Source organism: Salvelinus sp. IW2-2015, linkage group LG5 (assembly GCF_002910315.2).
Source record: "Salvelinus sp. IW2-2015 linkage group LG5, ASM291031v2, whole genome shotgun sequence".
In the NCBI taxonomy this organism is placed as follows: domain Eukaryota; kingdom Metazoa; phylum Chordata; class Actinopteri; order Salmoniformes; family Salmonidae; genus Salvelinus; species Salvelinus sp. IW2-2015.
This window is the reverse complement of record NC_036844.1, coordinates 19,158,014-19,166,067: the sequence shown is the minus strand read 5'-3', so window position 1 is coordinate 19,166,067 and position 8,054 is coordinate 19,158,014. Positions and strand designations below refer to the sequence as shown.

At 47.2% G+C, this 8,054-nt stretch overlaps 1 protein-coding gene across 1 annotated transcript in view; it reads right to left on the bottom strand.

The window, feature by feature from the left end:
- The window catches only part of LOC111964527 (dynamin-1-like), a 93,469-nt gene that overhangs the window by 9,264 nt on the left and 76,151 nt on the right, over positions 1-8,054 (bottom strand).

The window sequence follows — 8,054 nt, the reverse complement described above, 5'->3', positions numbered from 1 at the left end:
ATTGCTTAAGAGACTTGTCCTTTGACTATACAGAAACGAGAGAGAGAGAGAGAGAGATGAGAGAAGAGAGAAGAAGAGAGAAGAGAGAGACGAGAGAGGAAAGAGAGAGAGAGAGAGAGAGAGAGAGAGAGAGAGAGAGAGAGAGAGAGAGGAGAAGAGAGAGAGAGAAGAGAGAGAGAAGAGAGAGAAGAGAAGAGAGAGAGAAGAGAGGACGAGAGGAAGAGAGAGAGAAGAGAGAGAGAGAGAGGAGAGAGAGAGAGGAGAGGAGAGAGAGAGAGAGAGAGAGGAGAGAGAGAGAGCAGAGAGAGAGAGCAAGAAAGCCAGTCGAAAGACCAGAATCCGGGGAGTGTGAATCCCAGGGCTAGAGACCAGACCTGGGCAGATGGCAAAGTAACACACACCCTGTGGTCACACCCACTGAGCTTCACATCCCACTGTTACTAAAAGGAGCCAATCCTACCAGTGTGTGTGTTTTTGGTTTTACTATCCTTGTGGTGACCAAGAAGTCCTCTATAAGGATAGTAAAACAATGACATTTGTCAAGTGGGACATTTCGCGGCGGGCGGGCAGGGGCGGGCGGGCGGGCGGGCGGGCGTGCGTGCGTGCGTGTGCGGCGCTGTCTTACACGTTGATCCAGAGCATCCCACATGCTCAATGGGTGAATGTCTGGTGAGTGTGCAGGCCATGGAAGAACTGTAACATGTTCAGTCTTCCAGGAATTGTGTACAGCCTCTTGTGACATGGGGCCGTGCATTATCATTCTGAAACATGAGGTGATGCGGCGGATGAATGGCACGACAATGGGCCTCAGGATCTCGTCACAATATCTCTGTGCATCTCAAATTGCCAATGATAAAGTGCAATTGTGTTCGTTGTCCGTAGCTTATGCCTGTCATACCATAACCCCCACCACTCACAATTGTTGACCTCAACCACGGCAAGACTTTCCGCCCTCTTCGTTGGCGACTCCCCCAGCGCACATACCCCCCCGATATGCAGTTTCCCATCCCCCCGCTGTCTTCCTGCATCTGCCCGGTTACAAGTTAAACCAGGATTAATCCATCGAAGAGCAACCTTCCTCTCCAGCATAATGCCAGCCAGTGGCACCTATCCGAAGGTGAGAAGAAATATTGTGCTGCTTGGGCAACACAGACTATCCTGCTGCCCCAATTGTGTTATTGTTTGACTAAAGGAACTGCTGGACCGACATTTTGGAGTTGGCCTTTATAATTGTTGCAGCCAAGCCCAATCTGGAATCAGAAAAGCATGTGCTGGCTTTCTTATACATGTGCAGATCTTCTTAATCCTATATGGTTTGCCACACCTGTCAGTGATATACGGTTATGTATATATCTTCGGCAGGAGGCAAAGAATGGCTAGCACTACGCAGCTGTTAAATGGGCGTTGTTGTTGGGGAAGCCACGGGGTTTTTTGGGCTGGATTGTGATACAGAAATCAATGTGAGATGGCGGTGTGGGTTTAGTGGTTATGGAGCAAGGCATACTACGGGGACCGACCACAAATGCACTATTTAGTAATATGGGAATTTATTGTGCAAGATGATATTGTTGACGAGAGAGATCCTTATATGCCTCTATATGTGTTTGCGATTCGATCCTGCTCGCCATCGAACCGTTCATGTTTTCAGTAGAGTGAAATCAATGCAACGGTCCTTATCGTTGAGAATCAGTTGATATCTGCTATACCTCAATTACTGTGAGCCGTGAAACATTGAATATAAGTTCTTCCAATGGCCGCACACTCAGCCAGACAATGTTACCCGCAATTGAGCATGGCGTTTGAGGATGCACTGAGACTAACACGTGTTAAGACAGCGCACGCACGCACGCCGCCACGCGCATAACACATTTTGCGTTATTTGTCTGGTTGTACGCCCGAGGACACATGAACACGTGCGGACGCCGCCAGCCCGTCCTCGCCACGTGCGTCCGTCTACTGAAACTTGGTTCACTCAGGCTTGTACAATGTTTCATTCTATTGTTTAACTATCCCCTTATGAAGGACTTTTGGTCACAAAGGATGTAAAAACAAAATACACAACAACAGACATTGGGGACGGAATCGGCTCAAACTTTTTCAGTCTAATCAATTGTAGGCGTGTAAGCTGAAGGCTCAACAGTGGTTGAGCTCGTTGGATTCCACTATGGGTCTTCGTTAACTGTTTGATGATCATGCCCGCATGTCCCTAGACCCGGTCCTGGATCTCGGTACCCGCTCTCCTCTGTCGCATAGTTCTGCCAAACATCCCTTCCCTGTACATACAGCCAGATTTCAATGGGTCCATCCTTCTCGGACGGTCTCTTACTGTCCTACTCTTAAGGGTCCTTCTCAGACCTGGCTAGCAGTTCCTACTCATCGGTCTAGAGCCCGTCCCTACAGGACCGGACCCACACACACAATACACACGCTGTGGAGTGCACTTAACAGGCGAAGTTTGTGTGCCCAGGTGTCCACTTCCGGAGACTATAACACGTGGTTACCAGGGACACACAAACACACAGAGGGTGACGCACCCCACCACATACCTTTCACCAAGCTCCAGTCCTCCCCCCTCTCCGACTCTCTTCATCCCAGCGGAGCGAGTCCGGCCTTTTCATCTGCACCTCTCTCTCACACATTTTTCCCTCTTTTTCCCTGGCCTCCTCACGCGCAAAAACTAATAACAAACCTCGCAACACCAAGCGCGCAATCAGTCCTGCCTGCCAGCCGAGACGGTGTCGACGGGAGCGTCCCCCTGAACGAGAAGCAGGAGAGAAGTTGCGGTACAGAAAGAGAGATGACAGCAGCTCGATCGAGCAGTGAGTCGTCTCAGCATCGTCAGTAGCAGCCTACTCTACAAAAATCAAAGAGATCGTGAACACACTCAGAGGGACATCATACTATGCTAGCAGGTCAGCTGGGCGTCGGTCTCAAAAGGTAGATCATCTCGATCTCTTCTCTCAGTCATCGACGTATGCTCTTGAGGGACTCTCACGGAGGTCTCGTCACGATGGTATGGAGTGTCTATCAGAGGAGAAGATACGCGAGGAGTCCTAGAGTTGAGCTCCTACTACAGAGTGGTCCACTAAGCCATGGAATGGCCTCACTGTACCATCTTCTCTCCAGACTGTCTCTTATACATCTCCCTCTGCTACTCTTGGATGCGTATCCACTGTGGCACCTTTTATCCACATCTCAGTACAGACTTGTCTTCTACGATACACTCACACATCACCACGGATCTTTCTGTGTTGTTATCGTGATGCTTATCAGTATGGCTGTGTGGTCGGGGCAGAACCTAGACTCTCCCTCTCCTCCCTCCATCTCCCAGTAGAGACTTGAGGGAGAACTGCAGACAGACCGAGTGAATTCTCCCATATGTTCCTATATAAACCAGCAACGTCAGCCCGGCAGCAATGGGACACACTAAAGGTCAGACAAACACACCCGTGCGCATACCCACACACACACAGCACCCACGCACACACACACACTACTCTCTATGACAGACCACACCATCTGAGCAGCAGATACAAGATCAAACTCTCTTCTGGAAAGATTCAGCTCAGCGAGTGTGTGAGAACATGTAACACACCTAAACATTTTAAGACACCAACACACCCAGCCTTCTACTTAAACCTTCACTCACACCTCACAGTGTTGATGCTAGGTATTGTGTATAAACCTATCAGACAAGCCACAGAGTGAGGAGTTGAATATACTTTCCCATTGTTTGTTTTAGCTTGTGACTAATACCAGCCCTAATTATAAAGCCAGAGGAAGTTCACGTTGGATTCATAAACACACTTCAGTCCCACTCCAACCCCTGCTTGGGTAATCCAAACAAGGGCCCAACACAAATGCTCCCTCCAAGACACACACACACTCATACACCCACAACACATTGCTAACACATTTGTTATTTCAGCACACATACACACAGCATTCAACACATTCATACAATATATTTATTTATATATATGTATGAAAAGTATATAATATAGACACTATCCACCGTTCAAAGTTTTGGGTCACTTAAAATGTCCTTGTTTTGAAAGAAATTTTAAAAAAATGTCATAAAATAACATCAAATTGATCAGAAATACGGTGTAGACATTATTAATGTTGTATAAATGACTATTGTAGCTGAAACGCTGAATTTTTATGGAATATCTACATAGGCGTACAGAGGCCCATTATCAATAACCATCACTCCTGTGTCCCAACTGCTGCACGTTGTGTTAGCTAATCCAGTTGATCATTTTAAAAGGCTAATTGATCATTATTGAAAACCCTTTTGCAAATTATGTTAGCACAGCTGAAAACCTTTGTTCTGATTAAAGAAGCAATAAAACTGGCCTTCTTTAGACTAGTTGAGTACTGGAGCATCCGCATTTGTGGGTTCGATTACAGGCTTAAAATGGCCAGACACCAAATAATCTTTTTTCTGAAACTCGTCAGTCTATTCTTGTTCTGACACATGAAGGCTATTCCATGCGAGAAATTGCGCGAAGAAACTGAAGATCTCGTTCAACTACTCGTGCTCTACTCCCTTCACTAGAAGCAGTTGCAGAACTGGCCTAACTTACACCGACGCCCACCTTACCCTGCGTGTAACCATTGGACGCTCACGCAGCAGTACCGGCTAGTCGGACCGGGTCTGGCCCCCGGCTGCACACCGTGGGTGATTAACGAGAGGAGTGGACGGCGACAACTGATAACAATTAGAGTGTCTAGTTTTGGAGAAACATTAGTAACGCGCGGTCACATGTCCTCAACTGGCAGTTCACTTACAATAAGTACCCGACCAAACCCCCGACCATTTCGTAACCGGTCCACTGTTCGAAGAGGTGACTCCGGTATGCCCTGCCTTTCTCGCCTCGAGGTATGCAAACGCAAAAAGAGTCATATCTTCAGAGCTGGCCAATAAAAATTTAGATAGATTGCAAGATTGTTGCGCAAAAGGGAAACACCGGACCTGGACACCGAGGAGCTCTGCTAGAGCCAGCACATGCCCCGCGAGTTCGCCTTTTGCTTCACAGTCTGACGTTGAGACTGTGTGTTTCTCGTTTACCTCATTCTAATAAAGCTGCCAAGTGATTAAACTTAGATTAGCTGGACACTAACTGTGCATTTTGGGTATACACAGGTACTGATGTTTCGCTGATAATTGGCATACTGTTACGCTCTATGTAGAGTGTATTGCATCCGCACTTGAAAAAATCTGTGACTCGTTTCCAGACTACAAATAGGGTCATGTTACAAGCTAGTTAACATTTGGACTTGTTGTCTGTACAACTGTAATTTTTTCTGTTGACCTGTATTTTAATGACAACAAATTATGATTTTCTTAAACTCAAGACTTTCTAAGCGCAATTACGAGATTATTATGGCAATGTCAAATTATACAACACATTGACCTACAGACAAACAGCTTAACACTGCGTACTATACCACTCTATCACTCAACAACTTCCAGCACACGAGCAACAGACCACATCCAACACCACAGCACACACACCAACCTGTGCAACAATACACACACCCACACAACTGCACCCACCACACACACACACACACACACAAACAACACCACACCACACCAACGACACACCACACACACCAACAGCACACACACACACACACAACACACACATCACCACCACACACTGGTCCAACACACCACACACACACACACACACACACACACCACACACACACACCCACACACACACACACACACACCACACACACACACACACACACACAACACACACACACACAGCACACATGCACACACCACACACACACCACACCTGCTGGTCTTTGGGCGTTGTTGTGGGCAGTGAGAAGGTTGCATCTGTTCAGGAGAGTGTGGCTTTTCAGGTACATCAGGTTAGAAGGGTTGTTCCTTAAGAGTTTGTGTGTGTGCGTGTATAAAGCAATTTGCCTGTGTGGGTGTTAACGTGTGTGGTACGTGTGTGTACGTGTGTTGTACGTGTGGTGTACGTGTGTGTAGTGTGTGTACGTGTGTGTACGTGTGTGTACGTGTGTGTACGTGTGTGTACCGTGTGTGTACGTGTGTGTACGTGTGTGTACGTGTTGGTCGTGTGTGTAACGTGTGTGTACGTGCACTTGTGTGTGTGCACGTCCTATACGTGTGTGTGGTGTGGTGTGTGTGTGTGTGTGTGTGTGTGTGTGTGTGTGTGTGTGTGTGTGTGTGTGTTGTGTGTGTGTGTGGTGTGTGTGTGTGTGTGTGTGTGTGTTGTGTTGTGGTGTGTGTGTGTGGTGTGTGTGGTGTGTGTGTGTGTTTTGGTACAGTTAAAACCAGGATTAATCCATGAAGAGCACACTTCTCCAGCATGCCAGTGGCCATCGAAGGTGAGCATTTGCCCACAGACATCTGTGGCATTGTGTTATGTGATAAAACTGCACATTTTAGTGGCCTTTTATTGTCACCAGCCCAATAACGATCATGCTGTTTAATCAGCTTCTTGATATGCCACACCTGTCAGGTGGATGGATTATCTTGGCAAAGGAGAAATGCTCACTAACAGGGATGTAAGCAAATTTGTGCACAGAATTTGAGAGATTTTTTTTTTGTTGTGCGTATGGAACATTTCTGGGATCTTTATTTCAACTCATGAAATATGAGACCAACACTTCACATTTTGCGTCTATATTTTTGTTTGGTGTAGAACATGACAACACGTGAGTCAGTCTCCACGTAGTTACTCTTTTGTATGCTCTACCTCAAAATGCACAAACTCCCCTATGACTACGGAAAAGCACAGTTTCTCTTCAACTTTAGAAACGTGTCCAACCACGGCCCTTCCCTTCCTAGCTCTGCCCAACCCATTCCCTGTACATACACCATAACCAACCTCCCCTCATCAAAAGGGTTCAGACCTGCACAGTCAAACGGTCAGAGCCCCCTAAGGACGGACACACACACACACACATACACACCGCTGTGGAGTGACACTTAACAGGCCAAGTTTGTGTGCCCAGGTGTCCACTACCGGAGACTAAACACGTGGTTACCAGGGACACAGAGGGTGACGTCACCACACTAAACAAGTCCCAGTCCTCCCTCGACTCTCTCATCCCAGGGAGGGAGCGGCCTTTCACTGACTCACACATTTTCCTTTCCCCTGGCCAGCGCAAAAAAAAAAACGAAACAAGGGAAAAGTGAGGAGAGGGAGGGAGGTTTGAAGAGAGGCAGAGAGAGTGGGAATGAAAGAGAGAGACAGAGTGAGAGAGTGAGGAGAGAGAGAGAAAAAAATAAAGAGAGTGAAACAGAGGGACAAACTAGAGAGGAGGGGGGTAAAAGAGATAGACCAGAGAGATGGAGGGATTAGGAGGGAGATGGAGGAGTGTGAGGAGAAGAGGAGGAGCCAGAGTGACACAGAGTGGGCACTAAGCCATGGATGGCCCCATAGACACAGACTGATACACTGCACTCTGAGGATTCACTGTGCACTTTATCACTCAGACAGACTGCTAGAACACACACACACACGGATTGTGTATGGAAGTCATCAGGAGGTGTGTGTCGGGGCAGACCTAGAACTCCCCCTCTCCTCCCTCCATCTCCCAGTAGAGACTGAGGGAGACTGCAGACAGACCGAGTGATTCTCCATATGTTCCTATAAAACCAGCAACGTCAGCCCGGCAGCATGGGACACACTAAAGGTCAGACAAACACACCCGTGCGCATACACACACACACACACAGACACGCACACACACACACTACTCTATGACAGACCACACATCTGAGCAGATACAGATAAACTCTCTTCTGGAAAAGATTCAGCTCAGCGAGTGTGTGAGAACATGTAACACACCTAAACATTTAAGACACCAACACACCCAGCCCTTTACTTAAACCTCACTCACACCTCACAGTGTTGATGCTAGGTATGTATAAACCTATCAGACAAACCACAGAGTGAGGAGTTGAAATACTTTCCATTGTTTTGTTTAGCTTGTGACTAATACCAGCCTAATTATAAAGCCAGAGGAAGTTCACGTTGGATTCATAAACACAC